A 12,195-nucleotide genomic window follows, 5' to 3' on the forward strand; every position below is an offset into this window, starting at 1 on the left:
ATAAGAGCAAAAGATGCATAACAATCCAAATGCCTATTAGCAAAAATCATAAATGGTGACATATTCATACAATGAAATCGTTTGCAGCAATAAAACCAATCAAAGTAATGATGTACAACAGAAAAGGGGAAAACAATATCATAAAAATTTTGTGTTGAATTTAAGAGTCAGATACAAAGGAATATGTGCTGTATGATGCATATATTGTATAAAATTAAAGAGCAGGCAAGCTTTTCTAGGTGATAGAAATCAGCTCTGTGCATTGGGTGGAGAATGACTCCAAAGGAATATGAAGAACTTCTGGAGTGGTGGTAAGAAAGGAGTATATTTTTGTCAAAACTCATTTAATTGTACATTTGTTTATTTAACTTAACATTGCCACCAATTATAAAAAGGACAAAGGTTGTATGACTTATGGTTTTTTAAGAAAAAAAGAGCCAAGGTTATATTTCCTACAATTTTTTCTACAACCTCCTTTTTTCAGAAGAGGTCTAATAAATCCTGCCATAGTTATCAGAAGAGGACATTTCCACCCAAGAGAATCACTCCTGTTTCCCAGAACCCTGATATTTCAGGAAACCAAATATTATGAATTCACCCTTAGGTATTATACTTGATGTGATTCTGGATACATTTGAATATACCAGCTATTTCATTTTGAGGAACAATGAATTTGAATGCAGGTATGATATTTAATGATAATTAGGATTCTTTTAAAAATTTACTGGATATGATCATGGTATTAAGGTTTTGTAGAAAAATGTTCATTTTTAGAAATGTATTCTAAATTTTTTAGGTGTAAAATGGCATATATATATATATATATATATATATATATATATATATGGAATTAGAATTATTTACTTTATGCTTCTATGAATTTTGAAAGAAATTGGCCACCCAAGCATTTATCTTCAAAGACATTCATAATTAGCAGCACAGAATTTAGAGAGAAGATACCTTTTTTAAAAAAAGTGTTTTAAATTTTAGTTTGTTTTTTTTACCTTATCTATAGAAAACCAGAGAGGAGAAAGTACAACCAGCATTCATATAACCATCATCCAGATTTGATAACTAACATTTTGTCATACTGAATTTGTATAATTTTTGCTTAAACGCTCAAGTATAATAAATATAGCATTATGCCATTTTACACCTAAAAAATTTAGAATACATTTCTAAAAATGAACATTTTTCTACAAAACCTTAATACCATGATCATATCTAGTAAATTTTTTAAAAATCCTAATTATCATTATATATCATGCCTGCATTCAGATTCCTTCCACTCTAAAATCAGTAAAATATATATATATATATATATATATAAAGTCATCACTCTTATCTGTGCAAAATACAGAATTTTGATCAGTGTATTTAACAGGTCCTTGCAGATGAAACAACAATCACTATTCTAAATTAGGTTTATTTTATGCCACATATGTCAACATGAGGCCCAGAAAATCATTTCTCTCCAGACAATTTAATACCACTGCCCTGGTTTTCTTTTTCATTACTTTCCCTGGGCTCCTGGGGAAGCATTTCTCTGGTTCCTGCTACAATGAGAGCTGTTTATCTCACCAGGGTTTCTGGGCCCCTCTGAAGGGTACAGCACATTCTCTTTTCTCCCTGAAGGTGTTTAATGGCCATGAGAATGTGTTGCCAGGCTGAGGCTGGCAGTATTTTTATTCCTAATCAATGCTAAGACCAGGAAGCTTCAGCCCTCACTGCCATGTGCACCCCTGCACTGACCAACCTCTTCAAAGCCAGCGATCAGAAGCAGTAGCATTTTTCTGGAACAACCAAGATATTAATGAGTCATGTTATTTTTAGTGTATTTAAAATGGCACCAGCCATGGGCTATTGGCAGATGGATACGAATTTGGATCTACTGTGAACTTCTCTGTAGCAGAAGTGATACTTTTGGTTTTTGCATCTCTCCCTGAATAATAAATCTTCAGACAGGGCATATGGCATATGGTGGTGGTCTGAGAATCACCATATGGATTGCCAAGAGTAAACATGATTTGAGGGTGTCACAAGGCAGACACCACTCTGCATAGTGGAACATAGAATGTCTTAATAAGGTTCCCTGATGTTTAAATTTGGACCAAAATCATTCCGTTAGTTAATGATGGTCCAAGATTCTACCCAGATCCTCCCAGAGGAGTTAAGGAAGAGTGGCGATTGAAAACTCTGATTTTGAAGTCAGACAGACTTGGATCTGAATCCTGTTTTGGTCTCTAGTGACTTTATGAAAGTAGCTGTCCCTCTTTGAGTCCCAGGTTCCTCACATATAAAAGATGGGATAATCATGTCTAATTGAGATAATGCATGAAAAATGCTTAGCATATTATCCAATATGTTGATTTTATTAGAACCTAATAAATAATAATTATTAATATACATGTATTAATAATTACTAATAAACTAGAGGCCTGGTGCATGAAATTTGTGCATGGGGGAGGGGATGGGTTGTCCCTCAGCCCAGCCTGCATCCTCTCCAATCTGGGAACCCTTGGGGGATGTCCGACTGCTGGTTTAAACTGGCAGTGGAACATCCCTCTCACAATCTGGGACTGCTGGCTCCTAACCACTCACCTACCTGCCTGCCTGATTGCCCCTAACCACTCTGCCTGCCAGACTGATAGTCCCCTAACTGGTCCTCTGCCAGCCTGATTGATGCCTAACTGCTCCCCTGCAGGCGTGATCATCCCCAACTGCCTCCCCTTCTGGCCTGATTGCCTCCAACTGCCCTCCCCTGCTGGCCTGATTGCCCCCAACTACCTTCCCCTGTGGGGCTGAAGGGACTGGGGGACTCCAGCTGGATGAGGCAGGGCTGAAGGGACTGAGGCTGGATGAGGTTGGATGCTGCGGGGACTGGGTGAGGCAGGGCTGAAGGGACTGGGGGACTGAGGCTGGATGAGGCAGGGCTGACAGGACTGGGCACTGCCATCTTGTGGCTGTGGGCACTGCCATCTTGTGAGGGTGTGGCAGTCAATTAGCATATTCCCTCTTTATTAAATAGGATAATGAATAGTAATTGTTCTAATACTATATAGTAATTATATATAATACATATATAATGGTAATAATAATATATGTATTGAGTTCCATTTTGGTCACATTGAAGATATAAAAATGAATTATATATCCATCTTATATTCATAGGACTATATTTTTACTAGAGAAGTAAAGCTTGTGATATCTGCCTCCCAAAGTGGTGAGGGTTAAATTAGATGAGGCAAGTGAAACTCAGCACAGTAGCTGACAGCTGTTCCTATGACACACTGCTATGACACATGTGGGAAAATGTTAAAATCAAGAAGACATTCCAATAATGTGACTTGGGAAATCAGAGGGCAAATAGTAACTTACCACTTAAAGGATTAAGGGAGTGAGCAGAATCTGATAGCCCCAGTGGAGGAAGACATGGGGAAAAGACATTACATTTAAAGATGCAAGAATAAAGGGAATTAGCGTTGCAGTGACCAGCGGCAGGAGTGTGTGGAGGAATTTTCATGGCAAACACAGGTGGCTCAAAGGACAGGGCCCCTCTAGACTTAAGAACATCTTTTTTACATGTATGAGTAAATATTTAAAGTTGAAAGAATTGTTCACTCTTTAATTGCTTATCAAATACAAGTTGAACAAGTTTATGGCCCACATTTTCAGAACAGATGAAGAAACTAAGATTGGTGACTTGGAAAGCTTTGCCCAAGTTCACCAGACTCAAAAGTGACACAGTTGGCTTCCAGGGCAGTGGGATGCAGTGTGCTTCCTCACACCAGGCTGCCTTCCTTGTGCTTGCTAACTAGAGATGACAGCCAGCAGTGCCCTTCATCTCCCTGTGATGGCAGGATACCAGTGCACGATGGTAGCTCCAACATGAAATACTCGCTGAGCCATTGCTTTCTGTTTGAGGGCTGCCTGGAACCGCAGGCAATACAGAGAATGAAAACAGCAAATTGAAAACTATGCCCATGGTTCTTTCTATGAGTTTGCAAAAGTCATCTACACATGGAGAGCAAATAATATGTTTTCTGCTGTGTGAGGAGCCTCAGCACCAAGTGGCAGACACTGCATTGCACTTTGAAATCAACTTGAATTTGAATTTGGGGTCAACTATTATACTTTTCATGCTTAAAGGTAACTGGTGGATACACATCTATATAATGGGTTTTTGGGTTTTTTTTGCATTTTATCTTTACGGGGACCTTAGTTTCTCCCTTACTACATAAGATTGAATTGCATGTTCTTTAATAAAGACCCTTCCTTTTGTGCTGGTTGCAGTCTGTCTTTATACTGAAAACATAGTTAAATTTTACAACCTGAGATCCTATTTTTATAATGACTGAGTGGAGATCTCTTTGCCTTCTGAAACATTGGTTCAAAATAGCATGTCATATACCATGGAAATACCAAATCCTTGCCAGGTTTTCTGCAAGTTCCTAAGGAGGGTGGAGTATGCCACAGGGAAGAGTTTTGTTCTCATGGGTATTAGGATTCTGACTAAATCTATGGCTTGCCCTTCCCCTCTCCACCCCCCCCCCCCCCCCCGCTGCATTTGGGGTTTTCTGGGCCATCCTGAATTGCTGCAGATCAAAAGCAATACAGCAGCTTTTTTTTGAAACTCCCCACCAAAGGCGATGGCCCAAGGTGTTTATTTTCCCAACATTTCAATTTCTCCTGCTTAAGAGTTTAGTCACCTCTTGCATTACCCTTTCATTCTGAAGGCCCATGTCTTTGGGGCCTCACTTTCACCCCAAGAATTTGCCAGGCATAGTCTTTTTTTTTTTAAAGTCCCCTCCCTAAGGGAAATTCTGCAGCAAATATTAAAGATTTTCCTTCACCACAAATCCGTTTGGTATTTAACAAGAAGCATGGGCCCTGACAGCTGCGCCCAGATAAAACTTTCTGTGAACATTTTCCATGTCATTAAGTGTTCTTCCACAACATCATTTTTAATGGCCATGGAGCATTTGAACATATGCATGCCCTATAATTTATTTAACTGATCCTTGATCGCTGGACAATTAAGTTGGTTTGCAAAACTCATGCAATTTCAGGATTTCACCATTTTTAAAACCACTTGCCAATAGAATAGGAGAAAAAAATGCCACTTAAGTGTTGATTTATTTATATGGTGTGTGGTTTTGTTTTGTGTTTTGGTTCACCAGTAAATGTACACACTTTTCTCATTAATTGATCATTTACATTTTATTCCTCCATCTCATCAGACAATCTTGTTGGCCCTGATTCCAAAATATGTACTAAATCTCTCCACTTCTCTCCTGCTTTACTGCTATCTGCCTAATCAGAACCATGTGCACTGCTGAAATCACCCACTAGTTGGACCACCCGAATCCACACTTGTCTTCATGAAAAAACAAACTAGATAATGCCCTCTCCTGCTCGTACAGTGGGCCTTCTCATTCCTCTTATAGCACAATCTCACAGCCTTCAAAGTTCTAGGTGACCTGGCCCCTGCCTAACTCTCTCACCTTTGGCCTTGTCATGTATTGCTCTGCCCCTTCATTCACTATCCTGTGGCCACATCAGCTGTCTTTCTGGGTTTTTTTGTTTGTTATAATTCAGGCTCATTCCTGCTTCAGTGCCTTTAGTACTTGATTTCTTCTCTGTTGATCTGGACTCCACTTCCCACCCCCCATTTCCAGACCTGCATGAGACTGGCTCCCTTTGGAATCCATCCTCAAGTACCAGCTTCTCACAGAGAAATTTCTCTGCCCACTGCAACAGAATTAGCCTTTTCGGCCGCCTGGGAGCTGGAGCCGCATGGACCAAGATGCTAACATATTCATGCTCCTTTATGGTTTCTTACTTTGTTGAGCAAGGCAGAGGGGAGGAGTGATGTAAGGTTGGACTGGACACCTAGTCAGAAGGCCAGATAATATAGGGCATTATCAATCAGCTAAGTATCTTGTATTTTATTCTTTAGGAGTCTAGGTAGGGTTTTTTAGAGCTCCGTATCGTGTTATTCAACCATCATTTATTCATTTATCAATCATTTATTTAAGGCCTGCTATCTACCAGACATGATAGATATTAGGGAAGCAGAATTATCTTTGCCTTTAAGGGGATTGCAGTTATAATTGAGAGCCCAAAATGCTCAGTATCCCCAGAGCACATGTAAAATCCTGAACCATGAGTTCTCCCAATTCCCAGTAGACTATGATCCATTAAGGAGATGTCTCTTAAATGAAACAGTTAAGATGCATCAGATTCTTATGCCCTCAAGTCTCTTAACCTAAGGAGTTCTACTCCTTTCACATACTAATAATTTCCCTTGCTATCCTTTCGCTAGAGGCTGTAAATGAACATGCGAAAGCCCTTGGCTTAAAGACCTAGATAAAAATTCCACCCAAACATCCCATGGATGCAAACTTCAAGTCTTACTTACCCAAAGGCTTCTTCCACCTCCAGCCAGTGGTGGAAAGAGGTGAGGAATTAATGAGGGGAGTGCTGTCAAGCTTCATCTCTTTCCCTCTGATAGGAGAAGACACCTTTCACATCAATGAACATGCTGTCTTATTGACTGTATTTCTACTCTGGGTGTCCTAGAGAGGGAAGGTGTCAGTTCTCATCTCTTTGATCCATCACTGCAGCCTGTTTGAGAGGAGATACAGGGCCTCTTCATGTTTCTTGCCCATCTCTTTTAATTATAGTCAACAGAGAGAGACAAGACTTACCTCCCCATAAGGAAGATGCTTTCACCACTATGAAACCATTTGCCTGCTCTTCTGGTTTGGGGGCAAAGCTCAGTTCTGTAATTTTTGACCCATCAAGGTTAAAGAGAATGTTTCTCTTTCTTCCTTTTTCTCTTCTTCTTTTCAATCGATAGTGGAACAATACAACTTAGAAAATGTATACATGTGGCCTCAACTGCTTGCCACTGGCTATAGTGGATACCCTCTAGAGCAGTGATTCCCAATCATTTTTTGGCCATGCCCCACCTAAGCATCTCTAAAATTCTGATGCTCCCCATGACTATTAATTCTTATTACTCAAAAGTGAACTCCTATTCACATGGAGGAAGCCTAAAAGGTCACTCACTTGGTCTAAACAGGCTTCCAAAGAACATGGCATCCATGAAAGAGAAAAACAAAAGAACAAAAGGACAGTTGAAGTACTGAGGAAAAAATCATTAAGAAATAGTTAAAAAATAATAATAAAATGAAGTGATATGAAAAAATAGCAAATAAAGTTTCAAAACATATCACAGAGAACTGAAATGCTTAAATATATCACCATATATATTTATATATTATATATGAGGCCCCTAGAACCATAAGAAATGCAAAAAAATTCACTGTTAATAACTCATTCTCAAATTGCCCCAGGTTGGGAACCACTGCTCTGGAGTTAATATATTTAGGAACCCTCATCTTTTATTGAATATACTCTTTACATAAGCACATATTCTACAGCAGGTGCCCTTAATGTTTTTTAATGCCATGAACACCTTTGACCTTCTAGTGAACCCAGTGGAGTACTTCGGCAGCCAATTACAGAATGGGACGCTAAGCAGAGGAAGAGGAGAAGGACGGTTATTATAAGGGGCTACCCCTTTGAATTGAGGTAGAGGGAAAGGGAAGATTTTAATATCAGGATATCCTTGAGCCCCAGAGATCAAACCCAATCTGCACTCAACTGACCTGTTCTACTTTATCCGCACTAGCAGCCTGGACATATCCTAGGCAAATTCTGGCCACCTCTTCAAGTTACTAATGCTGATCATCAGAGTCACTTCCCAGCTCCTGGTGATTTTTCTCTTCTGTGAGAATCAGAGGCATCAGCTGTCATATCTGTGTTAGGTGATTCTGCTCCTCTGGCCACGGATAGTACCTCCAGTTACCTGAGCCACATGGACCAATCAGAGCCATTCCCCAGCAGAATATGAGCTGGAAGGAGAGGACAAAGAGTCGGTTCTTTTCAGGTATTGAGAGGAAGAACATAGGCTTGGGCACTGCTGCTGGCTATGTTTCCTGCCCAGTAGAGGACGGAAATGAATATTCAAAAGAATATGTAAAGCAGATGTACAGAGAGAACAGTAAACACTCTGGTGGGGATCAGCTCCTGATTGCAGTCGTCATAGTGGCCCTCTGCACTCTAAGCTCTCCCTAGTCCTGGGCACCACCTCTCTCATTCCGACTGCCCCCCCTTTCTGTTGTAGCTCCTGCAAGTTGGGCTTGATCTCTGGGGCCCAAGAATATCATGGTACTAAAATCTTCCCTTTCTCCATACCTCCATTCAAAGGGATAGCCCCTTAAAATAACTGTTCTCCTCCTCCTATTCGTAGTGACTCAGTCTGTCCTAACAGCTTAAATGTACAGCAAAAGCCTTCCTGCTCTTCCCTCGCATTGATAATCTGAACCACACAAATGGACAGACTTAGCATCCTGTTCTGTATCTGGCACTGACTCATTATTGCCTCCAATTCAAGTAATGGTATTTTTAGGCATTACTTAAAGGCACCATTTCATACCTGGGAAAGACATTAGAGATTTCTATTTCAACCCCCTCATTGGTAAAGAAGGAGAAAATGGCCCTAAGACAGAAGTGACTTCCCTAAAGTCATGTAACATTTCTCAAAGTGAGTTCTACTTGGGCACGGCAGCATCAACAAATAAAAAGGTGCTCCTGGGGAAACCAGTTATAGAGAGGTGTGTCTTGTACATCTTTTAGCAAATTGTTTTCTACATAAGCACCATTTCTGAGAAATCCTTCAGAAAAGGAAAAGCAGTTTAAATGGTTTCAACCACAAGTATAGAAATCTTATTCCACCAAACACCTATTGGTTTTCAGTTGAACTAGTGTTCATGCATTTTTCAATAATACTACACAATTACATGGTTAGAAATCTCTCTTTCAAACACACACATATACACACATGCACACCCCACATCATACAAAAACATACATGCATACAGATATACAGTAAGATAGAGGCAGTCATCCAAAGTTTTGCAATGATTAGGAAATAAAAGAATAAGTTTTTTAACCCCGAGTTTTTCTAATTTTTTTGTTAATACTGATTGAAATTGAAACTGTGGATTTGTAGGTACTTGGTTCTGCCACAGATTTGATATAGTTTCATTGACAAGTCACTTAACATCACAGAGCCTCTGATCCTATTGTTAGATAAATGAATTTTACTTATTGAGATAGAAAATTTAGAGCTTTATTTTTTTCAGAATGCCTGTATAGCTTGGGATAACAGATGATATGGGAACAATTGGAAAACACCATAATTTTCACTATCCTCGATGATCCCCTCTCCTTCCCTCCTTTCCTTCTGTTCTTGCTGTCACTGGCCTGTGGGCAGATGGGATCCAAGCCCTCTCAATGTACCTGTTCTTACCTGTGGAGTTGGGAAGTCACTTCATATCCAGCAGATAAATAGTCCAGAAGCACAAAGGGATTCAATTTAAGGTCTGCATTCTACACATCCTCATTCTTCTTTACAGTTAGGATAACCTCCGGTCAAGATGGGAAAGCCATCACATTCTTTCCAAGGGACAACTTCGCTCTTTCTAGGGCCTTCACAATTTGGCTGGATTAATAAAGAGTGCTGACGGCCCTTATCAGTTTGGGTTCAGTACATGGGAAACATGCAATCCTGGATGTTAATGATGGCTACTCTAGAAATATCTAGAAAAGTTTTATCTTACTCAATGCACAAATTATTAAGGTGAGTACAATTACAATAAGGAAAAAAATGCATCTTATATCAGTGCCTGTAAAAACATTCCTCTCATATTCCATTAAAGTATGATCTTTAGGTATAATCATGACAGGCGATATATATTGACCACCTCAGCCCGTTCACTAGCCTTAAAAGCACACTGGCATTATCTTATGTATTGCTCCATGGTAGCCCATATGACAGGTACTAGTATGAGTACCATGTTTAGAGTAGGAAATTGAGAATTAGAGAGAATAAGTAAGAGCTAGTGCAGGGGTCCTCAAACTTTTTAAACAGGGGGCCAGTTCACTGTCCCCCAGACGGTTGGAGGGCCGGACTACAGTTTAAAAAAACAAACTATGAACAAATTCCTATGCACACTGCACATATCTTATTTTGAAGTAAAAAAACAAAACGGGAACAAATACAATATTTGTATTTGCATGTGGCCCGCGGGCCGTAGTTTGAGGACCCCTGAGTTAGTGTGTGGGAAAGTAAGAAAACCAATTGAAGCTGTAAGACTGCAAGTACTGTGCATGTAGCTCTGCATAGTCTGCCTCAATTATACTTAATCTTAATGTACTCACATTTGAGTGTATACATAAAGATATGTATTCAGTTATTTTATAATTTGGTTGATGCATAATTTGGCTCAGTCTAAGTTTTTGTTTGTGCAACATAGAGATGTTTTGCCAGAATGATCTTTATGAGCACTTACTGGAGAGTCAAGAAATTCAATCCAAGCATGATAGATGGTTCACAAAAAGACAGCAGTCATTTATCTTCCCACCCCTTTGCCAGGTGATTTTGCAGCAATTTCTATCAAGAAGTGGACTCTATTAGCTGCTCCTCTGGAAATCGAGCTAGCTTTGTTACTTTCTGTGGGCAATTAAAGTAGCAAAAATGAGATTGCTCCAGTTCTGAGCCTCCGCATCCAGAACCCTTGCACATATCCACTCTCCTTAGTCCGCCTCTGTCCTATGAGCGACCTGGGCCATCCTGCGGGGTACCGCTCCTGTGGCCCAGTCACCCTTATAGCACTAGCCAACAGTCAGCCACTGTCAAACATGTACACAAGGCTCTAGACCTGTCTCTACCCACATTGAAAGCTGATCATAGACACATGAGCAAGCCCAGCTGAGATCACTCAAGTTTATTTAGATCCAAAGAAACACCAAATTAATCCATAGACTCATGAGCAACATTAAATATTGGTTGATTGTTTTAAGCCATTCATTTTCTTAGGGTGGCTCATGATGCAATGATACGTTAAGTGAGACACCAAGAAAGCAATAGCAAAAACATATTTTCTTCTGTATTTTATAATTCTTTTTTTTTTCATCAATTATCTGGTAACTGGCTGCTCTGAGTATGTATTTGAAAGAGACCAAGAAAGAAGTATTGATTTGAGGCTTTAACTATGTTCTATTGTAATGAGTATAAGTTTAGTGTAGACTCAGCTAGAGAGAGCAGGACAAGTGGTGCCTTCTTTAGAATGAAGTACTTTGGTCATCTGGCATTAAGAAACACTTGGTGAATGTATCAAGACTTGGCTGTTCTGACGAAAACCCTGCTCATCAATTCCATCCCTGGGTTTCTTCATCCTTGGTCCAGCTGTAACTTGGTTCATTTTGCTGCACATCTTGCACATTTCCCTGTGCCTATTTCTGTCCTCACCGATTTAGATCAGTACAGCAACCTTTTTTAAAAAACTTATTTTCTATTTGACCTACTTTATTTCTTCCTAAATTCTTAGTTCTTAATTTTCCCTTTGACCTACCTTATCACTACTCCAATGCCTCAGTTTACCTTAGACAAAGTTCTAAGGATGCATCGCACCCACCTCTCACCACCTGCCAAGAATCTTTTCTTGCCCCATCTTTGTGTCATAAGACACCAAAAATGATGATGGGGAAGAAGTTGGCAGATACAATATAGCTATAAATATATGAGCTAACTCATAAATCAATACTAATGATAAACTGTATTCAAGTGCCATTTAATTCTTTGTGATCATCAGTAAAGATATAAAACGTTCCTGCCAACACCCTCCTGTGGTTACCCTCTCAGCTCCTTCATATAGTTGCCTGTTCTCTGTTGTCATTCTGTTTATCATCTCGATGATGGTCTATTTAATTTGAATCATCTCATTGTGGAAGCATTTGACTGTGGAATATCATTTAGAGGGTGGTAGAGAGGAGAGGTTACTTCTCTTCCTGCAACTAGTTAGAAAATTATACATCAAACACATGTGCTAATGACGTTTAAACCCAGAGTGTCTTCCTGTTTTCTGGTGTCAGTTAATCCTCCACTCACCAGGGAACATGTGGATTGTTCTGGTTGGAGTGAGAAAGGAAGCAGCCCACCCACTAACACCTACCCTGCACCCTTCCTTCCCATTCTCCCCCGTGTCCCTTCTCCCCAGCACCGTCTTTTCGGTTCATAATTAGACTCTCAACCCTCCAGGCCCCGTCAGCAAAGTGAGCTAC

The sequence above is a fragment of the Myotis myotis genome, unplaced genomic scaffold (assembly GCF_014108235.1).
Source record: "Myotis myotis isolate mMyoMyo1 unplaced genomic scaffold, mMyoMyo1.p scaffold_m19_p_12, whole genome shotgun sequence".
NCBI classification, from domain to species: Eukaryota; Metazoa; Chordata; class Mammalia; order Chiroptera; family Vespertilionidae; genus Myotis; species Myotis myotis.